At 41.7% G+C, this 5,326-nt stretch overlaps 1 non-coding gene across 1 annotated transcript; it reads right to left on the bottom strand.

Annotated features, from left to right (window-relative positions):
- Nucleotides 1–1,440: 1,440 nt before the first annotated feature.
- LOC123389666 lies at nucleotides 1,441–1,628 on the bottom strand. Its single transcript, XR_006604298.1, has one exon. It is a non-coding gene; the product is annotated as a U2 spliceosomal RNA (small nuclear RNA).
- Nucleotides 1,629–5,326: the final 3,698 nt, after the last annotated feature.

The raw sequence follows: 5,326 nt of genomic DNA, 5'->3' as shown, positions 1-5,326 counted from the left end.
CTTTGGCACCTTCACTGAAAATCAATAACTGCATACATGTAGGTCTAGTTTTGAACTCTCTATTTTCTTTCGTTGTTATATTTGATTACCCTTATGTCTAGGCCCCATTTTTTTGCCATTTATTTATTTATTTATTATTAACATATAATGTATTATTTGCCCCAGGGGTACAGGTCTGTGAATCATCAGGCTTACACATTTCACAGCACTCACCATAGCACATCCCTTCCCCAATGTACATCACCCAGCCACCCTATCCCTACTGCCCCCCAGCCCCCAGCAACCCTCGGTTTGTTTCATGAGATTAAGAGTCTCTTATGGTTTGTCTTCCTCCCAATCGCATCTTGTTTCATTCCTTCCCTCCCAACCCCCCACAACTCCCCACCCTGTCTCCCAGACTCCTCATATCAAGGAGATCATATGACAATTGTCCCTCTCTGACTGACTTATTTCTCTCAGCATAATACCCTCTAGTTCCAACCACGTCGTTGCAAATGGCAAGATTTCATTTATTTTAATGGCTGCTTAGTATTCTGTTGTGTATATATACCACATCTTCTTTATCCATTCATCTGTTGATTGACATCTAGGTTCTTTCCATAGTTTGGCTATTGTGGACATTGCTGCTATAAACATAGGGGTGCAAATGCCCCTTTGGATCACTACATTTATATCTTTAAGGTAGTGCAATTGCTGGTTGTAGGGTAGCTCTATTTTCAACTTTTTGAGGAAACTCCATACTGTTTTCCAGAGTATAGAGCCCATTTTAAAACTAATTTTATAACTGGTTGATTCAACATAATCTGTCTGGGCCTCAGGTCCTCATTTACATAATGAATTATTGTAGGTACCTGATTTGTGAGGCCTCATATCTATAAAATCTTGCAGTCCTCAGTTCTTAGCATTGCACCATTCGATTTGTGCCAGTAATTTTTTTGTACTGATTCTACAGCTTGCTGGTTTTGAAAGAAGTTATATCATGATAAGGATCTGTGTGAATTCGTTTCTTCCCCATAACTCTAGTGTCTTATTTCTGCCTCATAATTTCAGAAAAGCAGTTTGCATTATTTAATGTTGTCTAGTAACAGACTGATGTTGTCTGAGTAACAGACCCTGCTGTGTCTGCTGGTTTCTGTGTTAGACGTGTCTTATAAGCAGAGACATCTGCCAAAAGTTAGGATCAGTTATGACAATAGGGTACTCTATAAATAGGATAACCACATAATTTATCTTGCAAATGAGGGCACTTTTGAGATTGAAAGGGATAATAATAATGATAATAATAATAATATACTCTTAAATATTAGTAATTATATTATATATTAACCATATATTTTATTATATATTAATTATATTTATGATATATTAATTATACTTTATTTATATAATCTGATTATATGTAATTATAAGATTATATGATTATTATTATTATTTTGTCCTCGAGGGGACATCATTCCTGGAAGTACTACAATTCCTGGTTGTTATGTGGAGTGGACAGCACAAGCTCATTTTTGGTCTTCCTTCTCCAAAAATCCATTTAATGTGCTTTCATTGGATAGCGGATATATCAGATATTAAGCTGATAAGAACATATCATACTTGATCTTCACCAAAAGTTGAGAAGCGATGAAATGGGTAATTATTATTTTTTTAAGATTATTTATTTATTTATTTGACACAGAGAGAAAGAGAGAAAAGGAGAGGAAACACAAGCAGGGGGAGTGGAAGAGAGAGAAGCAGGCTGCCTGCTGAGCAGGGACCCTGATGTGGGGCTCAGTCCCAGGACCCTGGGATCATGACCTGAGCTGAAGGCAGACACTTAGTGACTGAGCCACCCAGGCGCCCCAAATGGGTAATTGTTAATAACTGTTCCAGGTCAACAGCTGTAAACCAGGAGTGTCCTGGTATGTATAGGAGCCCTGTCAGTAAAAATCTTAGAACTCCAAGTCATTCGTTTAATAGCCATTTTTCAAATGCCTAAGTGCCAAGCTATGTATTAGATGCTGGAGAGTCTAAGACAAACTGTGATTCCTGCTCTAAGGAGCTTTCAGTATAAGAGGGAAGCAGACAGAAAAGCCCAACAACTACAGTGAGGTATTAAAGTTCCATGACAGATATTTGCTCAGGGTTCCTAAGAAGGCAGGCAGAAAAGATACTTAAGCTAAGTTTTTATTTTTATTTTTTTAAATGTTTTAAAGATTTATTTGTTTGTTTGTTTGTTTGTTTGTTTATTGGGAGGGGGATGGGGCAGAGGAAGAGAATCTTCAAGCAGACTCCCTGCAGAGCACAGAGCCCGCCTTGGGGCTCAGGGCTCCATCTCACAACCCTGAGATCATGACCTGAGCCGAAACTAAGTCAGATGCTTAACCGACTGTGCCACCCAGTTGCCCCTTGAGCTAAGTTTCTAAACAACAAAATGTAACCAAAGGGTTTGTGGCAGGTGGCAGGGGGTATGTTGTAGAAGACTTTCAGGTACCAGATAGGCAACTGGGACAATGAAAATAACTTTTTTTTTTTAAGATTTCATGTATTTATTTGACAGAGAGAGAGACACAGTGAGAGAGGGGACACAAGCAGGGGGAGTGAGAGAGGGAGAAGTACCTTCCTGCCAAGCAGGGAGCCCGATGTGGGGCTCATTGGGAGGCTCATTGGGGGTTCATGGGGGAGCTTAGAGGAGGAGTTCATTGTGGGACTCTGTGCGGGGCTTGATCACAGGACCTTGGGATCATGACCTGAGCGGAAGACAAGACGCTTCACGACTGAGCCACCCAGGTGCCCCTGATAATAACAGTATTAATGGCAAGTTAGATTTGCATAGCCTTTTAGAAAGATGTCAAAAATTGGGTTGCTTGTCTGGAGGAAAATAGAGAAGCAGCAGTGTTGACATAGCCAGAGGAAATGAGAATAGCAATCCATAAAAGAGATGAGTATTCAGCTCCTCATGTAATTTCCGTGGAGGCCAATCAGCAGCTGCTCCCCAGGGCTCTGTTCTCTACCCACTTCCCTTTCTGCGTTCCCCCTGGATGACCTCATCCACTCCCAAAGTTTCAAAGGACAGTTCCTTGTTGAAGCCTCTTAAATGGGGATGCTCGTCTGGGCTTTCTGCTGAACTGCAGGTCTCAATATTCCCTGCTCATTGACTAACCTTCTCCCTCCCCAGATCTGCTCTTCTCCAGTGTTCTGTATTCTACACAATGACCTCTCTGCCACCCTATTGCTTACATATCAGAAACCTAGGAATCATCCTATAAATCCCCTTCTTAGCTCCATGTCCTTCTGATTCTCTGCTCCTTTCTATCTCCAGAACCCCTCCCCTCCATTCCCGCCTTGGTTGTGGCTCTCATCACTTGCAATCTGGATTACTGCCAAGCCTCCTAACTCTTCTGCTTGTCACCAGTCTGGCCCCCTTCCAAACTATCCTCCCTCCTGCGGCCAAAGTGAGTTTCTAAAACGCACATCTAAGCGCCTCATTTCGTCGCTTGAAACCTTTCAGGGACTCCCCACATTGCTTCAAGATTCCATCCATCAATCTGGCCACTAAGGCCCTTGTCAGTCGGATCCATGACCATTCCTCCGGCCCTGAGGCACATGCCTCCTTCACCCAGATCTCACTAGGCTGGCTGCTCAAAACTGTTCACACACCTCTGTGCTACGATGCTGGCTTATTGCTTTCCCTTCTCACACATCCTCCCTGCTCTGACTGGCCTTCAGAAACCTCTGCTCTAAGTCTCTAGGACACAACTTTTCCACAGCGCATTTCCATGTCTGTCACCCCCACTCGATCAGTGTTGCTTGGCCTGGGCACTATTGACACTTCGGACCACTTCATGGTCATGTCCCCAGACATTGTCAGATGTCCCCTGGAGAGGAAAACTGCCCCAGTTGAGCACTACTGTGTCCCAGACTGGGAGCTCCTTTAGGGCAGAAATCATGTCTTAGTTGATTTACATCCCTAGTGCTTCCCATGGTGCCTAAGAGGAAATGAATAGTCAACTAATATTTATGTAATGAATGAAAGAAAGAGGAAATGAATGTCCTTCTCATTGATGTTGGCGGGACAGTTAAATAGTACAAGCTCCAGGGAAGACAACTTAGCAGTATCTATAACAATTACAAATTAAGACATCTCTGGATCCGGTAATTTTTCTTGGAGGGATTTTACAGCTATACTCAGACATGTGTAAAATGATAAATGTTCCACAGCATTTATTGGAGTTTTGTTTTAATGACAAAAAACTGGAAGCCTAGAGGCGCCTGGGTGGCTCAGTGGGTTAAGGCCTCTGCCTTCGGCTCAGGTCATGGTCCCAGAGTCCTGGGATCGAGCCCCGCATCTGCTCAGCAGGGAGCCTGCTTCCTCGTCTCTGCCTGCCTCTCTGCCTACTTGTAATCTCTGCCTGTCAAATAAATAAATAAAATCTTAAAAAAAAAAAAACAAAAAACTGGAAGCCTAGTGGTCCACTGGTGAAACACTCTAAATAAATCATGGTTCTTTATACAGCAGAACATTATGCAACAGCAAATAGAATGAAAAACCCTACACGTACAGATATGCACTAGGAAAGCACTAGGAAATTTTAAACAGCAAATTGGAGAATAGGCTATTTCTGTTAAAAGGGAGAATAAGAGTATATATTTGTACTTGTTTGTATATGCAGGAAGAAAACCGTGGAAGGATATCCAAGATGCTCGTAATGTCTGTGTGTGGGTGGGGAGTGAGGTTGGGAACCGGGCAGTGGAAGGGCAAAGGCAGGAGGAAGATTTTTCATTATGTACCCATTTATTCTTTCTGATTTTTAAATCTTATAAATGTGTTGCCTACTTGAAATAATTTTTTTTCAGATTTTTAAAGAAGATTTTATTTATTTGACAGAGAGAGAGAGAGAGATCACAAGTAGGCAGAGAGGCAGGCAAGGGGGTGGGGAAGCATGATGCTCGATCCCAGGACCCTGGGATCATGACCTGAGCCAAAGGCAGAGGCTTTAACCCACTGAGCCACCCAGGTGCCACATGAAATAATTATTTTTATAAGAAAGGCAGAAAATTGTAATTGAATTTATAGGTAATGAAGTGTACAAAACTTGAACTAATCATTGGTTAATTCAACAGATAAAATTTCATTATAATTATTATTGCTAAAAAGAGTTCTATATTAAAATATAAAAAAACCCTTTTCAGAAGTCCATGGCTGGCTCAGTTGGTAGAGCATGCAGCCCTTGGGGTTGTGAGTTGGAGCCACCCAAAGCAAGATTACTTAAAAATAAAATCTTAAAACAAACAAAATAACCCCACCGTTTTTCAAATCTATGCTCATTCATGTCCCATGTGA

Source organism: Mustela putorius, unplaced genomic scaffold (genome assembly GCF_011764305.1).
Source record: "Mustela putorius furo isolate JIRA1106 unplaced genomic scaffold, ASM1176430v1.1 tig00003988_pilon_pilon_pilon, whole genome shotgun sequence".
Lineage (NCBI taxonomy): Eukaryota > Metazoa > Chordata > Mammalia > Carnivora > Mustelidae > Mustela > Mustela putorius.
Note: the sequence above shows the minus strand (reverse complement) of the source record. Positions and strands in the feature narration are given on the sequence as shown.